General features: G+C 31.4%; 1 long non-coding RNA gene across 1 annotated transcript; it reads left to right on the top strand.

The window, feature by feature from the left end:
- The first annotated feature begins 14,729 nt into the window (after positions 1–14,729).
- Positions 14,730–17,907, top strand: LOC113787801 (uncharacterized). Its single transcript, XR_003474320.2, has 2 exons — positions 14,730–14,916; positions 17,260–17,907. It is a non-coding gene; the product is annotated as an uncharacterized lncRNA (long non-coding RNA).
- The last annotated feature ends 10,073 nt before the right edge of the window (positions 17,908–27,980 follow it).

The following is a 27,980-nucleotide window of genomic DNA, read 5'->3' on the forward strand; positions in this document are numbered from 1 at the left end:
GTGGCTCTTCACCTGAAAAACGGCGAGTTGGAACACTGTATAGTTGGAAAATCATTGATAGATAAATTATTTTGTTTTTCGATGATGAAGGATAGCCTTGTGTCGGTATGTCATCCAATGAAAAGGGTTACCATCTCGTCTCTTGATGATAACATATTTTGATTCCAATTTTTTCATCCTTGGGATGTGACAAAGGTGACCAAAGATGGACCTTAGTTTTTTGATAACCATATGTTGGTGACAAAAAGGCTAGCAGTGGGGGACTCCACTTTCTGTGCCTCTTGATACGTGGGTTCAGGTTTTTAATATCCCTTTTGGATCTATGAAGGAAGAAGTTGGAATCACTGTTAGGAACTATATTGGCAAGTATCTTGCTTTTGATGATTCAAATTACTGGGGTCCTTGGAGAGCTTTCATGCGAATTCATGTTGCCATTGACACAACAACCCCCTTAAAAAAGGAGTTAACAATTATAGTAGTAAATGGTGACCCCTTCACCGTGAGTTTCAAGTATGAGAGGCTTGACACTGTTTGCTTTATGTGTGGCATCTTGGACCACACATAAAACTTCTGTGAAAAAAGAATGGCGATGGAAAATGATACCCTAAGCTATCATATCATGTGCACAAATTTCTAGTTTATCAAGAAAATCCGAATGTAGTTACAAATCCACTGTGATCGAACAAAATAATCAAATTCAGGTTCCAGTAACCATGCATTTTCGTATGAAAGTACGAGAATTAGAACAGGTTGGTCTTCTTCCCCCACATCGCAGTAAAAGAGGGTAATGATATGAAACCAGAGCTACTAGATTGACAAGGTTTGCATTGGGGAAAATTTGATGCCTTAGAGTATTAGCCAAAGCATGATCCAATCATTCTTCCACTACTCGTTCAATTTCAAACTCTTAAACCACGTAAAGGGATAGTCATCCATATGCATATCAGTCAACTCAGAGTCGGACATTGGCTGTCGGAAGCCATTTACTAACCACTGCTCTCGATTCACTTTGCCATTTTTCTCATCTGAAGACAAGATGTGATTAAAATTCCTAATTATGCACCAAGGTAAATTAGAAATCTATGCAAGGTTATGTAGCATATTCTAAGCATCTCTTCAATGACGACTCTCAACACTATTCTCCCCCACCTAAACATCAATATGATTGGTTGAAAAACCAATCATAACACAAGGAAGAGATGAACTCCAAAGCATGGCTATGCCTCCCCCTCGACCTTCTCTATTAGTAGAAAAAAAAATCATAACCAAGAAAAACTCTTAATTCTTCAATTTTATTCAAGTTCACCAAAATCTCATACAAAAAGATAATGTCTGGATTATAATTCTGAACAAGGTATTTTAAATTTGGAACTTCTCTCAGGTTACCCAGACCTCAACAGTTCTAACTAATAATACTCATTTCTCTTGGAAAACCTGTTTAACAGTACCCGCCATTATAATACTTTTTTTGAAAAGAGGATTCAAATACATAGGAATTTCATGGTTAGCCACATATGCTCCTACAACAAAATTGCTCTCACTCATCATTATGTTTTGTTTATAACCAAGCTTGTTTGTCCAGCCTCTTGAGAATTAGTAGTTACATCAATTCGAACTCGTTTCTTGGGTGCAATGCTACCCTCATCAGTTCCCATAAGTCTTGTCCTAAATATTTGTAGAGAATTGGCAAGAATCTTCCATGTCATAGCCTCCCCACAAGTGTCGGATGAACCTGGCAGCAACATATGCTCATAGTTTGAATTCATCACACCCTATTTGTGACCCTCAACGCTATGATCTTGACCAATAAGTTGACACGACTGAATCATGCTCAACCTAGAACTAGTAGTGTTGATCGTACCCATATTTTGGACACTAGAAAACTCAAATTTGCATCAGTTCAACCAGCAGTTGTGTTGTGATGATTATTGGATTGTAGAGGTGCCTTAGCCACCTCCTTGAGCCACTTATTACCACCTCCCCTGCTTGCTTTTTTTTTTAGAGAAGGTCGAGGGGGAGGCATAGCCATGCTTTGGCGTTCATCTCTTCCTTCTGTTATGATTGGTTTTTCAACCAATAATATTGATGTTTAGGTGGGGGAGAATAGTGTTGAGTGATGGCAGTTGATGGGGTATTACAACTATCTTGAGAGTCGTCATTGAAGATATGCTTAAAATATGCTACGTAAACTTGCACAGGTTTCTAATTTACCTTGGTGCATAATTAGGGATTTTAATGACATCTTGTCTTTAGATGAGAAAACCTTGTCAATCTAGTAGCTCTGGTTTCATATCATTACCCTATTTTACTGTGATGTGGGGGAAGAAGACCAACTTGTTCTAATTCTTATAATTTCATACGAAAATGCATGGTTACTGGAACCTAAATTTGATGATTTTGTTCGATCACAATGGATTTCTAACTACCATTCGGATTTTCTTGCTAAACTAGAAATGTGTGCACCTGATATGATAACTTAGGGTAGAACCAACTGTCATAAACTTTATCAAGAAATTGAACAATGTAAGAAAGCATTGAAAAGAGAGCGTGAGTTGGGCAGCGACACAATTTAGAAAGGTTCACTTATTTGAGGAAGCAAATCACTGCACTGCTAGTAAAAGAAGACACGTTTTAGCGACAACGAGATAAATCATTCTGGTTGGAGGAAGTGGGGCTAAACACTAGATTTTTTTATGCGGCTGCCACATCCAGATGCAAGGTAAATCGAATTCTCTTTCTTGAGGATGATAATGGGAACTGGCTCACCAGACATAGTGAATTATGTCGTGTTGCTAAAGACTATTTTACTACCTTTTATCGAATCACACAAAATGTTCATGCTCCTGTTTTGAATGCCCTTTTAAATGTTATTGATGTAGAAGATAATGATAATTTGCTTGCTCTGTTTCTAATTGAAGAATTCAAAGAAACTGTTTTATCTATGGAGGCAAATAAGTGTATGGGGCTTGATGATTTTAACCTAGGATTTTATCACCATTTTTGTCTTTGTGTGGTAGTGAAATTTTTCAACAATGTTGTGCCTGGCTCTAAATATAACCAATATAGCTATAATCCCAAAAGGTGGCTCGTGACTGGGGTATTTTCTAGTACACTAAATATAATCAATATAGCTCTAATCCTAAAAGGTGACGAACGAAAGACCATGAAAGATTGGCGGCCTATAGCTCTCTTTAATGTGATTTATAAGATTGTGGCAAAGGTTCTTACAAACAAATTAAAATATGTTCTACATAAATGTGTATTTGATAAGCAATCAATTTTTGTGCCTAATAGGTCCATCGTTGACAATGCAATGGCAACACTTGAAATAGTTCATCACATGAAAACTAAGACCCATGGTAGAGTTGGCGATGTCACATTGAAACTAAATATCAACAAAACTTATGACCGCATTGATTGGAATTACCTTCAAGAGGTGCTAACTACTTTGGGTTTTGCAAATTAGTGGGTGAATTGAATTATATTTTGTGTTGAGTCAATAGAGTACAATTCATAGTGAATAATGATCGTGTTAGTCCTATTATCCTAGGAAGAGGCCTCAGACAAGGCGATCCATTGTCGCCGTATTTATTCACCCTATGTGCTGAAGGATTCTCGGTGTCAATAAAAAAGGCGGAAAGTCGCAGTGACCTCCATGGAATCAAAGTGTGTTGAAACACCCCATTTATTTCACGCCTTGATAAGGACCTCAAGAGCATGAAGATGATCCATATTTTAATAAATTAGGATGAACTTTATTTATTTTAATTTGGTTTGTATTAATTCTTAGTTTGCTTTGATTTGGAATTGTAATAGTTTTATTATTGATTTAGTTTAGGTTATGTGTATGTGAAGATACTTTACTTCTTTAAATTAAGTTTATTTTAGAAAAAGTAAGATGTAAGTCCAATATGGGCCTAGAGAATGGTGTCACTTATGACCCATTTAGGTTTAGAGATAGACTTAGTATAAATAAACATTTGTAACCTCATTGAAGGAGATTTTGAATATTATTTTGGTGAGGCTTTTGCTCTCTAGAGTTCCTGAAAGAATTCACTTTTTCAACTTATCAAGGTTGTTAATCCTTGTGGCGTTCATTTTGGCTTATCGATCCCTAAATTGTGGTGCCATTCCGTTCTTGGTTTGTTTGCGAAATTATAACACAAATGCTACCAATTTTTGTGTTCATCAACCTGCGATCATATCTGGAGTTCTACATACTTGTTTTCGGTGATTCAACAGCCTAACTTGCGTTTTGGAACATCATATTTCACCTTGTTTTGGAATCGTCCAATTTGGAGTTTTGTAGCTCTGTTTATTGTGTTCTCCAGCAATACGCGATTTGACTCTAATCTGTCATTTTTCAACATAGAACGATCCTTAAAGTGATCCATGACAAACATGATCACATCATCTGGTACCAAAGCTTATCTCTAGGTTTGGAATTGAGTATAATTCGATTTATCTAGTTTTTTTGGTGAAACATAAATTGCTAGTTGTGTTGCTTTTGTTTGAATTGTTGTTCTGCATTAATTTGTGTTTTGCTGCTACTTTTAAAAAATAATTGTGTTGTTAAAAGTATTGCACACTACCTGTTTGACAAAATTCCTAAGTATGTCGTATCATCAATATATTCGAGATTTTGTATTGGAACCAGAGTGTGTGAAATATTTGTATGAAAATGGATATGCAAAACAAGCAAGAAAAGTAGAGAAGCTTGCCTTGAGAAAGAAAGAGAAAATCAAAGAAAAGAAAGAAGAAGAGGAGAAACATTTGATGGAGAAAGGGCAAGAAATTGACTCCAATTATTTTTCTAATTGTGATAATTCTCTATTGCAAGTGCTTGAAGAAGTGCCTCCAAAGGAGAAATGTCATCAATATATTGACATTGAAAGCAAAGAGAAAGATGATGATCAAATTGAAAGTCTCTTCAAACTAGAGAGTGAGGTGAACGAAGCAATGTTAGTGCTTGAAGGTGGTTATTCAAAGGTTCCTCAAAAGGATGCTTACAAGGAAATTATTGAGTCACCATTTTTTTATGAAGAAGAGAATGTCCGTGAAACTCAACTTGCTTTGAAGCCTTTGCAAATACAAAGTAACATATTGTTTGCCAAAAATTTCAATCCAAAGGAGGTAAATTTGGTCATAAATATCAACCTCAAAAGGTATAACTTTATCCTTATGTTTAGAATTTCTTAACTTTACTATAAATGTGATAAGATGTTAATTGTTAAAGATGGAAATGCGTTTCACCAACTTATCACATTTGCTGACTTTTCCAATTTCTCATTTGACCCTGATGGATATGATGAGCTTGTGGTTTGTTTGGATTATTTCTTCATGTACGATATAATGGAGTTTAAATTTGTGGTCGAATTTCTTCAAGAAAGAGAGAATGATAAAGACCTCAAGAGCATGAAGATGATCCATATTTTAATAAATTAGGATGAACTTTATTTATTTTAGTTTGATTTGTATTAATTCTTAGTTTGCTTTGATTGGGAATTGTAATAGTTTTATTATTGATTTAGTTTATGTTATGTGTAAGTGAAGATACTTTACTTCCTTACATTAAATTTATTTTAGAAAAAAAATAAGATGTAAGTCCAATATGGACCTAGAGAATGATGTCACTTATGACCCATTTAGGTTTAGAGATAGACTTAGTATAAACAAACATTTGTAACCTTGTTGAAGGAGATTTTGAATATTATTTTTGTGATGTTTTTGCTCTCTAGAGTTCTTGAAAGAATTCACCTTTTGAACTTATCAAGGTTGTTAATCCTTGTGGCATTCGTTTAGGCTTATCAATCCCTAGATTGTGGCGCCATTCTGTTCTTGGTTTGTCTACAAAATTATAACTTTTAGTTTCCTTTACATCAAACCCTAATACACAAATTCTACTAATTTTCGTGTTCAACAACTTGCGATCATATCTCGAGTTCTACATACTTGTGTTTGGTGATTCAACAGCCTAACTTGTGTTTCAGAACATCATCTTTCACCTCATTTTGGAATCGTCCAATTTGGAGTTTCGTAGCTCTGTTTATCGTTTTCTCCAGCAATACGTGATTTGACTCAAATTTGTAAGTTTTCAACCTAGAACGACCCTTAAAGTGATTCATGACAAACATCATCATATCACACCTTCTATTTGTAGATGACTTCTTCTTGTTATTTATAGCATTTATTAGAGAAATAGAGGCTATGGAAAATATTTTGTCTGATTATGATGTTGCGTCTGGTAAAGCTATAAATTTGTAAAAATCTGAAGTGTTTTGTAGTTGAAATATGAATGAAGACTTGAAGGGTAAGATTATGGACCTTCTAGGTGTGCACTCGGTATAAGGAACTGGAGAATACTTGGGACTACCTTCAATTATTGGTAGAAGTAAAAAAATACTTTCAGATTTATTAACGACAGAGTTTTGCAGAAGATCAACTCATGGAGTAGTAAAAGTGTCTCCCGGGCAGGCTGAGAAGTCCTAACTAAATCCGTTTTTCAAGATATTTTGTCCTATGTAATGAGCATATTTCTGCTACCCTTGCTTTAGGGTATGAGATTGAAAAAGTAATTAACTCATTTTGGTGGGGCAAAAATGGAGGACATGTTGAAAGCATCAATTGGCTTAAGTGGGACAAGCTCACAATACACAAACGTGATGGAGGTATGAGTTTTAAAAACATTAGCGCTTTCAATCTACCCGTGCTTGTTAAACAAGGATGGCGACTGTTATATAACTTGGACAACCTTTTCACTTGTCTCTTCAAAGCTAAATATTTTCCCTATAGTGAATTTTTGTCTGGTAACCTTGATCACAATCCAAGCTATGTTTGGAGGAGTATTTGGAGTCCTTTGTGGAATAACAATTGGCTAAGCGATGGGTCTAACCTTGTTAAACAACCAGGGGTGCCTGATCAAGATGCAAATGTTTGTGTTGATAGTTTGCTTATGCCTTAACATAAAGAATGGAATAGACCCCTTGTTGCAACAATGTTTGAACCTAACACCGCTCAAAAGATTCTCAAAACACCAATTTTTGACTCAGTGAGAGAGGATACTAGAGTCTGCAAAAGCCAACTCTAGTGGCATGTATATTGTTCGAAGTGCCTACAGGTTTTGTCTAAATGACTTCATTGATACTTCAATTTTCAAAATGGTAGACAATTTGAATCTAATCTGGAAGTTAAAGGTACCACCAAAGGTTAAAAATATTTTGTGGAGAATTTGTCGAAACCGTCTTCCTACACACTCAAGACTACATGATAAAAGTGTCAATTTTCTTGATCATTGTGTTTTGTGTGATGATGGTGTCGAACATAGTTTGCATGTCTTCTTTTTGTGTAAGAATGGTATGAATTGTTGGCAACGATGCAGTTTTAGAGATATGGTGCAAGAGGCCATACAACCCAAGCTACCACTATTCATTTACATTTTTAATCCACTATTAAACACACTAATGGAACCACTTTATGAAGGACTTGTGTTGGAGGAAAAAAACTTGCATCCAAGATGAAGTAGAAGCTATTGTAGCTACTGCCTAAACTTGTGTTCCTTTTTTCGAATCTACATTTTTGTAATATTTTATGTTTTAATGGTTGTTTTGATGTTTCATTCTATTTTCATGTTTGAATTAAAGCTCATGATGAGTTAAACTCATTTTAGTTAAGTATTAATGAAGTATTAATTGATGTTTATGGTTTTTGTGTTATGTTGTGTTTAGCTTTTATTTTATGCAAACTGTTTTTATGCTATATTTAAATCGGAACTTGATAACTTTTAGTTTATTGTGACTCTTTGACCATGAAAAAGGGAAAAGATGTCAGTGTTCGTGTAATATGGATTAAGTCAAGATACTTAGACAAGTGGTTGACATTAAATAACTTTAAATTGTAGTATGATTGAACATGAGCATGAACCTTGGAATGACAATAATGTATTTAAACATTATTATGATTGAGTTGAAAAACCCGTGTGATCACTTTGTTCATAACTGGTACAACATTGCTTTAGCAATTTAATACTATATTGTGTTATATCCTTAACTTATTCTCATAGAAGGATTTCTAGTGTCTTGTATGCTCATATAAACTTGCAATTTTAGATTCAATTTTAATTTAAATTGTTAACCCAAAAGTGTTGTCCTTTTATTTTTATAACAAACAAGTTGAATATGTTAGAGTCTTTTCAACCTTCAAGCTTAGTGCAGTAAAGCTATTGCTTTTAAAAGAAATTATGTTAGATTTGTTACATGTGTATGTCAAATTTGAAGTTTTTGTCCCGTAGTGAAAATTTTATGGAAATGTTATAAATTAGGTGTGACAGATTTGAGGAGCAACGATCCAATGCAAAAATGTGGACCTCATAATCGTATACATTGTCTTAGAAGTTGCGAGGCTTCTTAAAATAGTAAGACACGCACTGAAACTTTGTAGATTGACCAACCTTTTATTATTGGGCTAAAAGATGCTTTATCACAGAAAGCCAAAAGAAGGTACGAGAAGAGAGAGAGAGAGAGATGGTTGTCATACAATAGTCATCTAAAAGGAAAATAATTTTTGAAGAGAAAAAAGAGACAATTCATGACCTAGAAATCACAACCCTAGATGTCACTATCATTTACATTTTTCATCCACCATCAAAGGCATAATTGGATCCACTTTATGAAGGACTTTTGTTAGAGAAAAAGAACTTGCATCTAAGATGAAGCAAAAGCTATTGTTGCAACTGCATAAGCTTATGTTTCTTCCTTGAATCTATATTTCTGTAATATTCTAAATTGTAATGGTTGTTTTGATATTTCATTCTATTTTTACGTTTGAAAATCATGACGACTGAGTTGGAGAACCTCTTAGTTTCTCTGTTCATGAAATCCTAACATGCAAAAGTCCCTTAATCTCTCATTCTCATTTTTTTTAAACTCATTATGTTAAAACGTCATCTAACTTGATAGGCATGAACCAAGTTCGAGAAAAAAACTAAAAAGAAACTCATTCAATAGCTTGAACACCATTATTTGTATATATTGGAATGGCACCCAAACTGATTCATTTACTTCATCTTGAGGACTTAGACAAGGGGATCCCGTATCATCATACCTTTTTGATTTAGTAAATACTTTGGAAACCTCAGAGTATTGGGTGAGGGAGCGGTCTAAAAATTTCTCATGTTAGTTTGTAGATGATATTTTTTTGATGGTTGATGCCTTTGTATATCAAGCTTGTTTAATTCGTGATACCATGTAGTATGTTTGTATGCAATTCGATGAAAGAATCAATCTACATATATTCAAATTATTCTTTTCTAAGAATGTAGGAGAAAACAATGTTGATGCTATTAGTTCCAGTGTTGGAGATAGATGTCAGTAACGATATTGGTCACTACCTTAAAGATCCTCTTTTTGACCAGAGTATTTCTAAGGACACTTATCCTTTCACTACGCCAAAAATGACATTTTATAGCGCGTCTTTTATAGCGCTTATTAAATACAAGCGCTGTTGTATGATATTTTAAAAATAACGGAGGATATAACAGCACTTTTTTGACAAGCGCTATAAAAAAAACGCTGTAAAAGACTTTGATTTCACATAATTAAACGACCTATTAGAGCGCTTTTTGGAAAAGCGCTGTAAAAAGGTTTTTAAAAAAAAATAAGGAGGTCTTTTACAGCGCTTTTGGACAAGCGCTTTAAAAAGTCTGTAAAAAAACGCTGTAATAGACTTTAAAAAAATAAAATAAGGAGGTCTTTTACAGCGCTCTTTAAAAAAGCGTTGTAATAGGCTTTTAAAAGTAAAATAAGGAGGTCTTTTACAGCGCTCTTTAAAAAAAGCGCTGTAATAGGCTTTTAAAAAATAAAATAAGAAGGTATTTTACAGCGCTTTTTAAAAAAAGCGCTGTAATAGGCTTTTAAAAAGTAAAATAAGGAGGTCTTTTACAGCGCTCTTTAAAAAAAGCGCTGTAATAGGCTTTTTAAAAATAAAATAAGAAGGTCTTTTACAGCGCTTTTTAAAAAAAGCGCTGTAATAGGTTTTTAAAAAATAAAATAAGAAGGTCTTTTACAGCGCTTTTTAAAAAAAAGCGCTGTAATAGGCTTTTAAAAAGTAAAATAAAGAGGTCTTTTACAGCGCTCTTTAAAAAAAGCGTTGTAATAGGCTTTTAAAAAATAAAATAAGAAGGTCTTTTACAGCGCTTTTTAAAAAAAGCGCTGTAATAGGCTTTAAAAAAATTTTTAAAAAAAGCGCTGTAATAGGCTTTTAAAAAATAAAATATAACAGTAAATCGCTTCAGTTTCCTCTTTATTACATAAACTTCACTACACTTCAGTGTCCTTCTCCTCTTCATTATCCTTCTCATTGCGAACCCTAATGTCCTACGAACCATATTGTTAACCATCTCCATTGCAAATCATCTCCATATTTGGAAAACATTATTACATACTCTTCTCAATGAGAACCCTACTCTGTCCTACGAACCGTTCGTATTTTTGCGCATTTTCGCTGTTTCTTCTTAAACGAAACCGTAACCTTATAAACTCTACGTATTTCTTCGCACTCTTCAGGTATTGTATTCATTTATTCATTTATTTCTTATATATATATATAATGTGTCTGTTAATGCTAATAATCACATTTATTTGATAGTGTTTTACAAGTTTTCCGAGCTCAAATGGGTGCTACAGTGTCGAAGCAAAAATCAAATAAATCACATGGATTCTAATAAAGGTTTGAAATGTATGGCTTTAAAATTTCATTAACAATCAATCCACAAATATTTATTGACTTATATGTTTTATTTTATAGTGCTCTCGTCAAACTAACAACATAGACTGCGGATACTGTATATTACGATTTATGAAGGAGATTGTTGTTATAATCCCAGAAAGAGATCTAATTGAAATAAAGGAATGCATATTACAGCGCTTTTTTTAAAAAGCGCCGTAAAACTAATACAACAAGCAGCGCGTTTTTAGAAGAGATTTACAACGCTTTTTATTTTATTTTAAAGAGCGCTGTTGTATCTTTTTACAGCGCTGGATACTACAGCGCTTAATTTTTTGAAAAAGCGCTGTAAATGGCTTAAAAAAAGCGCTGTAAAATACAATTTTTCGCGTAGTGTTTATTTTGGATCGTATTAGAAATAAACTTTCTGGTTGGGAAGCTAACAACTTGCCTTTTGTCAGAAGATTAACACTAGCCCAATCTTCTTTCTCTTTCATCCCTGGGTATACTATGTAAAATTCATTTATTCCAATTTTTGTTTGCAATCAAGGTTATATAATATGTTGAAAATTGATCTCAGGTAGTACTGACAAGCAACACAAGTGTCATTTAATATCTTGGGATACAATATGTACTCCTCTAAGGAAGATGGCGGTCTTGGGTTTAGAAACATGAGTGTCATCAACAAGGCTTATATGTTAAAGCTTGCATGGCAACTCGTTGCTTGCGCTGATAAGCATTGGGTTTGATTGATGAGATCTAAGTATGGTTGCAGTGTTCAAGCTATACCCAAGATGTCTGCTCGAAATAACACATCTCACATTTGACGTGTTATATATCAAGTGTGACCTGATGTTGAGTGCAACATATCTTGGATGATACAAAATGGTCATGACATTTATTTGTGAAAGGACATATGAATTTTGGGAGGTGGTATCATCTATGACGTTTTCTCATAACGTATTTTGATCGGTCAAGAAGAATTTCATGTATCTTTTTATGCGACAAATGATAGTTGGCATATGGAGACTCTTGAGATTCTCCTTCCCGAAGAAATTTGTTCAAATATCACCACTCGCCTTCCCTAATTGGACCCCTGCGCCGACTAGCCAATTCTTTATTAAGGATGCATATCAGTTGTTAATATGTCATAGGTAAGATATAAATGATGATAATGATGCTTTGTTGCTTAAATATTTGGATTGGAAAGGTCTAAATAATATTCGATCTTTTATTTGGAAATTGGCACATAGTAAAATTCTTATATATAATGGGAGAATAGTGATGAAACCCCAAGTTAAAGCTCTGACAACAATGACATCACAAACTTATGTCTCATGGATAAAAATCATAGAGAGGAGGTTAGTGACGATGAACTTAACATTTTACCTATGTGTGAATATTTGCAAGATGCATTTAAGGATCTTCATGACGAAGATAAAATAATGAAAAATTAATAGCTTATCAAAAGAGAACCATTTTAAATTTGGAAAATTGAATAGAAAAGCTTGGAAAAGATATATCTAAAGCTTTTAAGTAATCTCATGAAGTTACTCAAGTGGTGCAATGTTCTCATGATTTATCTCAATGGGAAAATTGTGTTTTCTTAGTAAATAAAAAGTTCACTTTGAATGTTTTTTGAACATAAAGTTGAAGTGAAAACATCAAAAACTGTATATCAGAGACAACATTTTAGTAAAAAATATATCCTCTTTCAGTAAATACTATCATAAATCTAAGAAGTAAAATTTGTCATACGTTACGTGTTTCTATTGAAGAAAAAAAGGGACACACACCTTCCAAATGTTCTATAAAAAGAGTGACCGAACCAAATAAAAAGATGGTGTGGATTCCATAGAGAGAATAAAAGTTGAGTACCTATTACTATCAAATAACTTTGATTGTATGACTGTTTGGTCTCAAAGGTATGATTGATGATTTGGTCTCAAAGGTATTGTTTTTAAATTGTTTAGAATTTATCATGTAAGCATATTTCATCCTAGTTGTAAGTGATTTAAATGTCTGGCACTCGGAAAAATTGATTCAAGTTCACATGTGTTGATACAAATTAGTTTTTAATAGTTTTACTCGTTTGGTGTACATAAAATTGTGTTTTTGTTTTGTTCTCTATTTTTAACATTTTAAATCGACTCATACATGGGTAAGTCAACTTCCACGCTTCAGACTTGAGTTTTTCAATTCCAGGGAGTCAGGAAAGTTGATTCCCAATATATGTAAGTCGACATACAAATGCATAGAGATTTCTATTATACATTGAAAATTAACTTGTTTTAGTAAAAAAAAATTAAATTATTATAGATACTAAAATAATGCATGCGTAGACAAATTAAAAAAAAATTATTAGTTCATATTACTGATATAGACTATTTTTTAACACCCATTTAATCCAATTAATTTCTCACCTCCCAAAAAACTAACTTCTTCATCTCTTCTCTAAATTTTTTATCAAAACCTCCAACAAAATCGCTTTCTTTTACTTTTCCACCAACACAAGTTAATTAATACCCTTCCTATTTACCCTCACCATTAGGGTTGGATAGATGTGAGGGAGCCGCCTGGCCCACAATGGGTGAGGTGAATTGGACGGGTTGAACTGAGTCCAACGGGTAGTATTGGAGGGTTCATAAGGGTAGGCACGAGCGGGTTCAGGTCATGGATTTTGGACCATCAGTGGCCGACCCATCCGAATACAGTTTCTAATTATTTTTATTATTAATTATAATTTTAACTGTTGGGCTGAATTCTTACCAAGCCTAATTTGATCGAACCCAAAATAATAACCCAACCCTAATTTCAAACTCAGACTCACACAACCCTAATTTCATTCTCTCATCAGTCATCCTCTCGAACTCTAATTCTCTCATCACATACACAGAACTCAACACTCAAGTCACACCAACAAACCCTAATTTTGTTAAGTCTAAACGACGTCCAACATCGACCATCGTCCACTCTAGGTTATCACTTACTATCTCTTATTTCCCAACTCTATACTTTCTTGTTCTTAACTTTTCAATCTAGTGTTCAAAAACTGCGTTTTTTCGTCTTTGTCGTTTTAAATTTGTTAATCTTGTGCTAATCTGTAAAACTCTGAATTTTCTAAAATCTAATTTATGCAATTTTAGTGATTTTGTGTTTAATTGCTTAGGCTATTAGCCCAAATTTTATTTTATGAATTAAGTTCCAAAAATATATATTTTTATAGTTAGTAATATATATATATATATATATATATATATATAGATATATATATATATATCTATATATATATATTTGGAGATCCAATTAAAATAATTTATTGGAGAATAATTTAATTAAGTTACATAGAATTTAGGCTAAATTACATTTGTGGTCCCTTAACTTAATTTCAGGTAACGTTTTAGTCCCTTATCTTTTTTTTTCCCGATTTAGTCCTTTATTCCTAATAATATCAAATAAAGTATGAAAATATTAGTTTATTTGAAGATTTACGTTACGGATTTGATGAAATTTGTATTATATTGAAGAATATAATTAATTTTATGAGTTTTGATTGAATTTTTTTTTGAATTTTTGTTTAAAAAAGGATAACGTTGTTGAAATTTTAAAACATAAAATATCAAATTGTCATTTAAAATTAAAATAAAGGACTAAGTCGGGAAAAAAAAAAGATAAAGGACTAAAACGTTACCTGAAATTAAGTTAAGGGACCACGAATGTAATTTAGCCTAGAATTTATTATCGACAAAAATTTTAAGATGTCGCATGTTACTGATAAATCCATTTATCAATGGAGTTGTAACGAGTGTAAATATTTTTGTTAGAGTAGATTGAAAAGTGAGTGATGAGACTTAAAATGAGTTAGATATTTTATTATTCTAGATATTAGGTTCAAAAAGTAGTAGGATATTTTAGAGTTAAATGGCTGGTTAAGATTAAACTATATTATTTATATTAGAGAGCCTTGGCGGCCAAGTAGCTCAATTTATTGAAAAATATAAATCAAATTTCTCTTTCCATTTTTCAATTTCACGCCAGCATCATCATCTCTTCACTTGGGTTTGTTTTTCAAATGTTGGTAGTAGAAAAACACGCACAAATCCTATATTTCAAAACAAACAAAAAATAATTTCAAGTAGAGCTGTGAATCAAAGTTGTTCCTTGTTGTTTGGTGGGGCTATTGATATAGTTTTTGAGGTGAGAAACATTTCTTTTCTTTTCCCTCTCTTTGTGGACGAAATTACCCTTGTCTTTGTAGAAAGTGTTTTCATTTTTTTCTTTGTTATTGATGTTGTTAGTAATGGTTAGAAAAAAATTGATTAATGTGTTTGAGTTATATAATGAGTTGTTTTCAAATAAATGAGTTGAAGTTGAAGTTGTTAAAGTGGTGAAAAAGTTTAAATTTTATTTAAGTTAAAGAGTTTGAACAAAAAGTTAGATTGAAATTAAAAAAAGTTAAAAATGTTACTCTTTTAATTACTCTTGCATTGAGTTTAAAGAAGAAGTTTAGAATTATTTATTAACTCAAATTTTTTGTGCTCTAATGGTTGAGTGATATAACTTAAAGGATAAAAATATTTGAATTGTCGAGTATGTGTATGCGAGGATTGGAAAATATTTGTTTTTATTTAGCTTTAAATAAATAATGTATAACTCGGTTGTAAAAAAAAATTATTTTATGTGAAAAAGATTTAATTTTGAAATTATGATGTGGTTAGAAAAATTTTAGTGGTGAACAAATTGTTATGAATCTTTATGTTTATGTAGTTAGCTCCTTGAGTCTCGAAAATGAATCGAGACCGTTGACACCAAGTTAGCGGTGAGGAGAATTCTGAAATATTAATGTTGTTGTGGTTATTAAAGAAAAATAATTTTTCTTAGTTTATGCCTTTCCAAAAATAATTGTTATGATTGACGAGCAAGAATGCATACACGTGATTATCAAATCTTTGAACTTGTGTTTTAAGGAAAATTAGTGAATTGTGGTTTTAAGTTTTTCTATATATACTTTCAATTTTTAGAAAACTTTTGTATGATTTTAATTAAAGTTTCAAGTTTATTAAGTAAAGGTTAAATTCTTGAGTTAGAATACAAGTTTATTAAGTTCCAAGTTTCATGAATTAAAATACAAGTTTTGATGATAAGAAAAGAAGAAAAAAATTATTTAATATATTTTGAAATAAATGAAACTATTTTAAAGAGTTAGAACATTGAAATTAGAAAAATATTTATTGATATTTTTTTTGACTTAATTGCAGTTTTGGTCCCCCTATTTTAGCTGAATCGTGAAAGTAGTCCCCCCATTTTGTTTCTCCTCAGTTTTGGTCCCCCAAACAGAATTTTGGTCTAAAATTTGATGAAATTTCATCCCCCAAACATAATGGTGTGGTTATGTTGTTATGATGTAAATACTTTGATTGAACATTTAGTCTTTAAAAATATAGTAGACAAAACTTGTAGTTATTTGAAGAAAAAAAAATGAGTTATAGCAAATTAGAGAAAATTTGTGATTGTGTGAAAAATTTTGAGAAAAATAATTTAAGACGTTTTGAATAATTGTTAGTTAATTCTCTAAAAAAAATTGAAGGATGTTGATTTCTAAAAAATATGTTTTTATATGTTGAAACTGGGTATTGTGAATAATAATACTATTAGTCCTTACTTGTTGTAAACTCTTTTAGTGAGATATACTCTAAGGAGGTTAGGAGTAAGGAAATGGTTGTAAGGTAGTTAAAGTCTCAGGGACTAATTTGACTAAGTCAAACACTTTGATTGAAGGTGTTGTGGAGAGCGAGATTTTCGTTGTGTTTTATTGTGGTAGCAATAGTTGTTGAAAAAGCTATAATTGAGTTAAGGGCTCTTTCCAAATTTTTAGTTTGCACATATGGATCCTATATCCGTGACTTATGTGTGAATATGTGATGATTAATATTGACGTGATTATGCATTCTTGAATGATAATATGTGTTGCTACATGTTATGAATTTATTGATGAGAATATGTCTTGAGTATACTATGTGAGAAAGTATTAAAAAATTATTTGTGTTTAATGAGTATTAAAAGGGGAGTCTTTTAACAGCTCCATTTACATGTCTGATAGGGAAGAGTCAAAGTATGCTCATGCGTTCATAGTTAGTGGTGACCGTGATGAGTCACAATGTTAGTGGTGACAGTGATGGGCCACATGATGGTTTCATGAGTTGATTGATCCTTCTTATCCTAACGAGGATTTTTAGTCGTGTAGCTATGTGATAGACTGCACTCTAGTAAATCGTGTTGATTTGTGATAGGTGGCACCTTGGTAATTAGTATTGGTCTCTGAAAGGCGGTACATTTATGATTTACGCCTCTCGATGAGGGTTTGGGAATTTCGAAATCATGTTCACTAGCATATAAGCATTGCATTAGAGTGTTTGACACGCGAATCACGTTTGTTATGATATGATATATGTACATATGTGCTTTGTTATTGTCTGTCATCATGTAATAATTGTTAAATGTTTATTGTTTATCTTCATGATACATTATTGTGGAAATTAGGTTTTGCCCTCATATGATACTTGAATATGTTCTACCGAATATTACCCTGACGACGGAAACGTTGTTAGACTTTTCTGACTGGCACTCACCGACTGCTTAGGCATACAACCCCATCTCAAGCAGGGCTACATATACGGGTTGAGTTAGAGCTCCCACTTTCGGTAGTGAATTGTTTTGAGATTTTTGCGTCGCCGAAGCCACTTATCTCGTGTATGGACCTGACCTCTGAGGAGACTAATCCCTTCATGACTGATGAGGAGGAAGAAATTACTTCCAAGAGAGATACTACGTCAGAAGGAACTTGTGCAGTGTGTGGAGGTCGCCCTTGTTACTGTAGTTGTTAGTGAATGATTAGATTAGTTTTTGTTGTATAGGCCTAGTGTTTTCTTTTGGTGATTGTACTTATTTTGTTATGGGATACCTTGCCAATTGACTTTTTGGTGGGTTCATGTTTCCTTTTTTTGACGTGACCATGATGGGATAACATTCTTGGAGCAGTACTTATGTACAAGTGTCTGCTGAGAATACTCCAGGGGTATGAGCAGTGTATAATAGGTCTCATATCTCCAGTATTTTTCTATTTTGTATACTTTGAATTATTGTCCCAAAACTATCTTAGCTTGATTGTATAGATGATGTAATTACCTATGACCCTTTGTCGTTTTGTGTTACGATTTTTTATTTTATTAAGTTGTTTTAAAAAAAATGCACTCGCGCTTTTAAAAATCAGAGTGTTACATAATCTATCTCGTCCTCGTTCTTATTTTTGTATTAAGGTTTTTAATTTCTTTTTACCATGATTAGGTTTTTGATTTAACTATTGTTTCTGCTTCTGAGTTTTCTAGAGTTTGATTTTATTTGCATGTTGTTTTATGTATTAAGATTTTGATTTAATTATTTTCTTTTGTATGATTAGAGTTGTGTTTTCATCTTTTTTTTTTTCATCTTTGTTATAAATATTTTGATTTAGTTTGATGGTTTATGATTGGTGTTAAAAAAATTTATAATTATTTTTTTTTTATCTATTGATTTTTTTTACATGACTAATTTCAAATTGTTTGTTGCTTCATTATCTCTGCGACTTTGTCTTGGTTTGCACAAATTTATCTCTACATTTTCTAGATTTGAGAGGTAAAATATTTTGTTTTATTTTTGTTAATTTTTAGATTTTTTTATATGATTTCATATAATTAATTTATTTTGTTTTTGTTTTTGTTTCATTTTCTCTGCTTATTGGTTTTCTTATCTGCAATGTAATATTCGCTTATTTATGTTATAATATTTATTGGTTTGCTTTTTTTATAATATTTTTGCTGAATAATGATAATTAATAATTTTCAATCACATTTGTTGATATTCTTGGCTTGTGGTTTGGAAAGATGGATCAACGAGACAATAATAGTAGCAAGCAAGGAGTGATTTTAGAACTAGAGCACAGTAAGTTTGTACTTCTATTTTTTTCCATTTAGTTTGATGCTTATATATATATATATATATATATATATATATATATCTCAAAAGTATGTTATCTTTTATTTTTATAAATGTATGTTTTCATTTTAAGTTGAGTTTGAAGTGTATGTTTCTTTAATTTATGCGTATTGTATGCTTTATTTTTAACTTGTAAATGTATGTTTATTTTTTTCTAAATGTAATTAATGCTTGAGGTTTTCTTAATGCATGTTTATTTTTTATAATTATATTCTTGGTTAATATATCATTTTTTATGTTTTTATTTCAAGTTTATATATCTTTCAAATGTATGTTATTTTTTTATGCTTATAAACGAATGTGCTTTTTTTAACTCGTATTTTTCTTTTTAAGATGTGTTGAAAGTTTTGGTTCTTTAATTCAAGTGTATGATTTTATTTTAACTGGTGTTTGATGTTTATGATTTTTTTTTCAAATGTTTGCTTCCTTTGTATGCATTTCTTTTAATTTCCTTGTACGCTTTATTTTTAACTTATAAAAGTATGTTTATTTTTTTCTAAATGTAACTAGTATTTTAGTTTTTCCTATTGCATGCTTATTTTTTGTAAATATATGTATGGGTAATATATTACTTTTACGTTAATTTTTCTTCAAATGTTTGCTTCCTTTGTATACATTTGTTAATTTCCTTGTACGTTTTATTTTTAACTTGTCAAATTATGTTTATTTTTTCCTAAATGTAATTAGTTCTTCAATTTTTTTAATGCGTGTTTATTTTTTGTAAATATATTCTTTGGTAATATATCATTTTTATATTTCTATTTCATGTTTATAAATCTTTCAAGTGCATGCTATCTTTTTATGCTTATAAATGAATGCTATCTTTTTAATTTGTATTTTTCTTTTTAAGATGTGTTTAATTAATATGTGTTTAAAGTTTTTGGTTCTTTAATTCAAGTGTATGCATTTATTTTAACTTGTGTTTGATGTTAAAAGTATGCTTCTTTTTTTCTAAATATAACTAGTGCTTATTTTTTTGCTAGATGTAACTAGTGCTTTAGTTTTTCTTAATGCATGTTTCTATTTATTTGTAATGCTTCAGTTTTTCTAATATATGCTTAATTTTTTTTTTCTTAAACACCCTTTTAAATTTATTTGAATATTTTATTTATAACTTGTAATGTATGTTAATTTTTTTTCTTGTACATACTTTTAAATTTTTAAATGCATTATATGCATGCTTAAGTTTTTCTTGTACATGCTTTTAAATTATTTAATGAGTACAGTGTGCTAGTTACAAAGTAGACATTGTATTATTGTTACCCTCAATGGGTTGAATAAGTCTAGTGTGTGTGAAACACACTAGACTATTGAATTATAGCCACTTACATAATAATTAAACTCCCTTATAGGTTAAATTAAAGTCCTTTAAATATTTATAACTCCCCTTAAATGTTCAATTACAACCACTTAAGTAATAGAGTAATACAATTCTTGAATGTTAAATTACATCCACTTAAAATTATAATACACCCCCTTTAAATTTTATTACAACCATTTAAAAGTCAATAAACTTAACATAAATAATTCAATATGGTTGGTATTTGGTTACTAAGGCTCCTTCATGATTTCATTGATGAACCAACCTAGTCAAAAATTTCCAACTCTAAATATCAACTCTACTAAAGCTAGTGCAGTAACAACAACTATAGTTATTGCACCTAAATTGGCTAACAATCAAGTTAAAAAAGAAGAAGCGAGCTAATGCAAGTGGTCCTAGGCAGTCTTCTAAATGTTGGGAACACTTTAACAAAATTACTTCTAGTGAAGTGGAGATACAATTTGTCGTGTGTAAATCCTACCACAAAATATACTTGTGTGACTCTAGAACTCACGATATCTCCAACCTCAACTACCACCTTACCAAATGTGCCAAAAAACATGTTGTATCTGATGACCCCACCCAAACTATTCTTACATTTCCTATTGTAGAAGGATCTGGTTTGATTTCAACAAGTATTAAATTTAACCTTTAACCTTGTCGTATGACATTGTCTATTTTTGTGATTTTGGATGAACAATCATTCAAAGTTGTGGAAGGTGGAGGATTTAAATATATGTTGAGAGCATTGCAGCCACAATTTACAATACCCTTTAGATGAATTGCAGCTAGGGATAGTTTTCAGTTGTTTTTGGGGGAAAAAGTAAGGTTGGAAGCTTTTTTTAAGTATGATTGCAATATGGTAGCTCTGACAACAAATTGTGGGACTTCAATCCAAAATCTTAACTACTTGACCCTTACGACACACTTTGTTAATAATGATTTGAATTATCAAAAAAGGATTATTAGTTTCACAGTAATCCCAAATCATATGGATGACACATTTGGTAAGAATATTGAAAATGTTTTAAAGGATTGTGGGATTCATAATGTGTCAACTATAATCGTTGATAATGCATCATCCAATGATGTAGTTGTTGCTTTTTTGAAAAAAAAAAAAGAAGATAAATAATATGGATGGTTTGATGGGGGATGGGAAACACTTCCATATGAGGTGTGTTGCTCATATTCTAAATTTAGTTGTAACTGATGGCTTGAAAGAATTTTTTTTGGCAATCTCTAGCTTTAGAAATACTGTTACTTTTGTAAATTCTTCACCTCATAGGGATGCCAAGTTTAAGGAATGTGTTCAATTAGCTGGAATATCTTATAAAAATTTGATATCTCTTGATGTTTCAACTAATTGGAACTCAACCTACTTGATGCTTGAGGATGTGGAGAAGTTTCAAGTAGCTTCTAGGAAGCTTGAGGTTGAGGAGTCAAGTTATAAGGATTTATTTGGAGAAGTTGGTCCCCAAGTAGTTCTGATTGGGATACAGCTAGGGCGTTTGCAACTTTTTTTTAGTTATTTTATGAGGCAACTAGAGTGTTTTCCTCCTCACAACATGGGAGTATACATGTAGTTTTCACCAATTGTCAGCAATCTATTGTGAGCTGCAAATGCCTCTTTGAATTTGAACACCATTTTTGCATGTATGGATGGGGGATATGTTAGCAAAATATGATAAGTATTGTGGTAGTACTACAAACATTAATAAGATGCTATTTTTTGGGGTAATTTTCGATACATGGTATAATTTGAAATATGTTGAGAAAGACTCAATTGACCAACAAAATGAGGTTGCGGGATATTATTCAAGTAATTGTATGAAGATGAGTGAAAAGTTTGATATTCTTGCTTGGTGGAAACATAATGCAACTCATTACCCAATCTTATCTCTTATAGCCAAAGATATTTTGGCCACACCGGTGTCTACATTTGCTTTTGAATGTGCTTTCAGCACTAGTGGAAGAGTCATCAAGAGCTTTAGAAGCTCTCTAAAGTCAAAAATGGTTGAAACATTAATATACACTCACTACAAGAAAAGTTGTCATTACCTACAATAAATTTTGACTTTACCCACGAATATTTCGTAGGTAATGTAAAATTATCCACAGACACGAGTTCGTAGATAATTGGCTCGTAGGAATTTTTTAACCCACGGAAAAACCTTGAATATACATTTTTTCATGATTAGTTTTAATATGCACTTTTAGAATTCATATTCAACAAGCCAAATAAGCTAGGTCCTAAGTTTATCAAAAGAAAATAGCTACGAAAGACTATACAATACCATCCTTGTAAGTATCAAATAAGAGTTCAGTGGCATTGAGACATTGACAATTTTTGGGTTCATTTCTTACAACAATCCTTTTAAAATAAACAAGAGTTCAGTGGTATTGAGACATTGACAATTTGACGTGTATATATTTTGTGACTGTTCAACTAAAGACTGACTCATATAGAGTTAATTGATCAAAAATTATGTGTGTATGTGTGAAACGTTACAAGCATACTCTAATTAAAAGACCGATAACTGTAATTTCATCAAATCAATGTAATTTTCTCCTAAAAATTTCACAATGAAAATCAGACTCAAAACTAACAATCATATTGAGGATATTGAGGAAACTAACTACATATAACAAGCCTTAACCTAACAAATAATAAATGAAATCAGTGATTATTATGTCAAAATTGTTACCATAATTTAAGTTGTTTGATGACTAGGAAGAAGAGTTATTTTTCACTGCATATGCACGACATGCTACCAAACCAACAACTGTCGTTGCGGTCCCAACTGTAAATTCAACATAGAAAGCTATTTTAACAGTCAACATTTTTTTTTTGCCAATTAACAATCAACACTCGAACAACAGAAAAATGAATAGTGGCACACACCAAAGTAGTGTAAATTGAAATTTTAGATTAGCACTCATATCAGCTCAAAAATAGAACAAATCGCAAACCGACAACCTCATTTAGAAAATCGCGAATTAATGAGAGACGACAACGATGTGAGACAACACGGCGAGAGAGCTTGAAAATTTGAATTTGAAATTTTAGGGTTCAAATGAAGAGACCGAAGGTTGAAAGGGATAGTTTGAAGGAGGGTGAGGTTTTAGTATAAGTATTATTAAGAGGTTTCTCCCTTTTTTTTTTCTAAACAAGTTCGTATAAAAAAATTTAACAAAATTTTTTTTAAATAATTAATAAAAACGAAATATAATTTCTAATTTTCCGTAAATTTTTCCTACGAAAAAATTATGGTAAACAAAATACGAAAAATAATTTACAACAAATCGCATTATTTTAACTTTATACATAGACTGGCCGTGGAAAACAATTTTAAAAAAAAATTAACTTATTTTATAACATATTTACTCACTACTTTTTCGTAGATAAAATATACTTTACTCACAGACTCAAATTCGTGGATAATTTTCCATAGGTATATCAATGTTTTCTTGTAGTGACTCAGAATTTGTTAAAGTCTTCACTCACTTGTTTCAAAGACTTAAATCTTAGTGAGAATATTGTTCTTTCTGAAGAAATTATCAAAGGTAAAGTTATTTATGTATCTTTTAACTATTTAAACTTCCTAATATATTTATATGTTCATAATATAGCCTAATGTTTATTATTTTGTTAATTATTTTAGAGTTTCAAGAAATGTCAGTAGGAAATGCAACTACTGTAGGTGGCTCATCATCACAACCACCTAATTATGGTTGAATAAAATTATTGTATGTCATATTCCTATTTATTGTTACTAATTTGAAATGATTTTGTCAATCTTGTGTTAGTACTAACTGATTCTGTCAAACTTTTCAGATCTCGACTTTTTTGAATTTTTTGAAGTCACACAAACTTAACTCAAAGATTAACTTGGCTCTATGACAATATCAACACAAGTTTTTTGGGAATGATATAAAGTGTTGTTCTACCTGATAAGTTATTATTGTGATATCGTATTATTTTTTTATTTGTTCGTTTGATTTTATCAATTTAAGTCGGATTAGTGTAGTTGTGTATGGACCAAAAGTACATGTAACCGAAACTGTTAAATACCAGCAATTCTTAGTAACCAAAATTGTTAGTAATCACAACTACAATTGTTACTCTGTTAGCAATGTAAACTACTTGTTATAGATATCTATTAGCATATATTAGCATTTCTATTATAAGCAAGTATACAAGTTTAGTTTGTTATTCTTATATAATTACCCTTCTATTTTCCACCAACTAGTACATGATATTACAAGATTCATTTTGATGTAAGTCATAGAAGAACAAGCTTTTTATCATATGTATGTTACCTTTTATCTTAACTTAATTGTCAACTATTAGAATTTTATTTTAATAAAATTAAAGTACAGAGCATGAATATTGGTTCTCTAGGTTATCGGAATTCTTGCAGATTGTTTGGTGTTATATCTTCATTTCACATTAGCTAAGTTAGTAGCAGCAATTTATCTTATTTGGAACAACATATATGAGTATGTCAACTTCATTTCGTAGTTTGACTTTATTGTTGATTCAAAATGGTTGATCTAATCATGTTGATTTCATTATTTTTTATTCAAACTAGATGTTATACATGAAACTAAGCTAAAGTGAATTTGGCATTATCAAGTCTGAATATTTTTTATGTTGATTGCAAACAAGGTATTGAATTATTTTTCCCATGGCACACGTCAGCAACATATTTTTACAGTGATTATTGAATACTAATTTTTGCTCTAATTTTTTAAGTTGGCAACCGGAACAAATTGAAAACATATATTAATATTAGAGTCTATTGAAACTATCAATATTTTTTAAGAATTGTGTATTAATATTAGACTTTATCTATGACTCGAATTTGATTGAGTTGTTGTTGAAAAACTAAGCTGTTGTAAGTTGTTGCACTTGAAAAACAAAATTTGTGTCAAACTTGTAGTTGTATTGTATGTTATGTGATTGAAGTTTATTTTTACTAATTGTGAATGTAATTTAAATGGGACATAGTAGCTCAATTTTAAAAGAAAAATTGAATACAAATTTTGACTTTGAATGGCTAAAAAATGACCTTAGAATTGATAATAAACTACTACTTTCCTGGGAAATCACAAAAAAATAGTTAGTTTTTTTCTTTAATGAACATGTTATTGGGTCAAAAAATTTAAATGGCGCAAACAATGATTCAACCCGATTGTAACCATCCGTTTAACCCGCCACCAGTTGTACCCGGGACCCGCAAAACCTATACTCTTTATTGGGCAAAATTGAGCTTGTGTTTTTCAACTGCGCTTTGGACCGGTTGGTGTTTTTGGGTCTGAACCCGCCATACCCGACCCATTATCCATCCTTATTGACCATAACCTATCCTCTTCCCCTGTTGTCAACATTGGAGATTTTTAAGGTTTTGGCTTTTTTGGTGTTTCAAGAGCTTGATTAAGAGTGTTTTATTATTTTCATCACAAAGTAACACAAATTCTCTCCTATTTTGTGTTTGGGTTTGTATTATTAGTGAGAGTCTTGTGTTTTGGGGGTTGTATTGTGAACAAGGGTGTTTGATTCAAGTGTTGGGGTGTTTTTCATAAATGTTGAATTGTTTTGTGTTATTGTGGAAAATGAAAAGAATAAAGAAGTTACATAGTAAGAGGAAGAAAAAAAAAACATAAGGCTTGTTTGATTGTGTTTTACTTTTTAGTTTTTGAAAACTATTTTATAAATAAATTTTAGAAAACTGTTTTTAAAAAGAAAATAAAAAAAAAATTGTTTGACAACTTCAATTTTCAAAACAGTTTTTAACTAGAGAGTTAAAAAAAACTGAAACATGAAAAGTAAAACACAATTTATCTGTTTTGCTTTTTTAGTTTTAAAAAGTATAATATTAAAAATAGTATTACAAAACAGTTTTTAAAAACAATTAATCCAAACAAGTTTTTTAGTTTTTAAATTTTAAAATACTAAAATAGAGTTTTTGAGATATGAATCAAACAAGCCCCTAGTCTTCTTCTTCAAATGCTTCTATGTAGGATTTCAAACAGACATTTTCAAAAGAATATGAATTTGAGTGTTTGAATGTACAATTCTTCAATTATGTGGTCTAATTTTGAATCTTTTTAGTGCAATTTTTCCATATAAGGAATTCCTTTTTCCTGCAAAATTTAAGGATATTTCAATGAAAGTTGATTTTGTGTTGAAGGATATATGTGATACTGCTCAAGAAATAGGTATTGAGGATGGTGAGATGGATGGAGCTCTTGAAGCTGATCCAACTCGGTTCACATGTTTTGTTAAAAGAGTTATGCAGCGAATGAATGGCTTTGAGGATCAAATGGTTTAGCATTTTGAGAACTTTTGGTTGGAGACTCGACAAAATTTAGCAAATACGGGGGAAGAGAACAGGACATGTGTGATTGACATCGAGGAGCACACCTATGCTTGTTTCTCTACCTCTTTCCATCCGCTGCCACTATGACCTTATCTAATATAAATTTGAGTGTTTTCATATGAATTTAAGGATCTAACCAAATGATATTTTCAAACAAGTTATCAAATAAAATGGAGAATACAAACAAGAAAATGCAGAGAAGGAAAGAAATGGTAGAAACTGCTACACTTTACAAGGAATGATAAGATCAAAGTAGAATCACCACAAGAGTTAGAGGCTCTTGATAAGATCCAAGTTTGGTTCAAAGAAGAATCATAGAAAGCATTTCTCTAATCTCACCCAAAGTGTTTTCTTCTTTTCAAAAAGTCCTTATGTCTTACAATGAAAAGGTATATATAACAGCACAAAATGACACGGTTCCTAGGTTACACACAATTAATGACATTGTGGCTAAGCTACCAAATATTTGGACACACATAAGTCAATATAATTTCAAATTATAAAGGTATGATTATTACATCCCAAAATTACAAATGAGTCTTAAGGTATTTCTATGACGAATAGATTAATATAATCTGAATCAATCTTGCCATAGGTCTTAAGATTAAGAAAACTAATAACTTATTTTTCTAATTGCTCTTTTAGCTTCCTATCCTTTCCTCTAGTCAATGGTCATTTTGTTCCTAGTTGTTGAAGTTCATTAACCTTTATGTAAGATTGGTCAATATCATTATCACACATTGACCATCTGTGACACCCTAAACTCCAAATTAATATCAATTTTTTATTTGAAATTTTACTTTTAAAATAATGAAATTCTAAAAAAATAAATAAATGAACTTTCAAACATTTTTATTTTTAAAGGTAAGGAGTATCACGTAATCATGAACATGTCACATTAATCCAAAATTTTGGTCAAACTTAACAACTCGAAATCATAACAGTAGTAAACAAAATCATTTTTGAAGCATGCGTACAGAAGTTTAATGATAAATGTAAATATAGTCTCAACCCGATATCACTATCAGAGCGGGAATTCTCAAACTAAAAGACGTTAACAAAAAAAACATATAAGAAAAGTCTTCAAGACAAGATAGCTTCCGCCATTCTGATGGTACAAGTCATCACCTACAGCTTGCAACACGTATGCGTCCATCGCAAACGCCAAACACAAACAACGAGGGGTGAATATCAAAATTATGTAATAGTATAAGATAAACGAGGAGAACACGCAATTAGTCAAATAAGCACAAACAGGAGAAACACTCAAGATCATAATATCAAAGGTTAATCTAAATCAATCACAATAAAGCAACCACAAGGATGAAATGCTATGCATGTCATATACTCTATACTTCTTCATCATTTGGTACCATTCTACTCTGAAGTACTTGGTTAGGACGTCTGATACTATGCCACTACAAGAGTGGACAGACAATTCATGAATGACCAAGTCCTCATAGATCCCCTAAACTCAACCCGAGACACATATACGCGGCAGTCGGGGTACTCTTGTGTTGCACGGT

The sequence above is a fragment of the Cicer arietinum genome, chromosome 7 (genome assembly GCF_000331145.2).
Source record: "Cicer arietinum cultivar CDC Frontier isolate Library 1 chromosome 7, Cicar.CDCFrontier_v2.0, whole genome shotgun sequence".
Lineage (NCBI taxonomy): Eukaryota > Viridiplantae > Streptophyta > Magnoliopsida > Fabales > Fabaceae > Cicer > Cicer arietinum.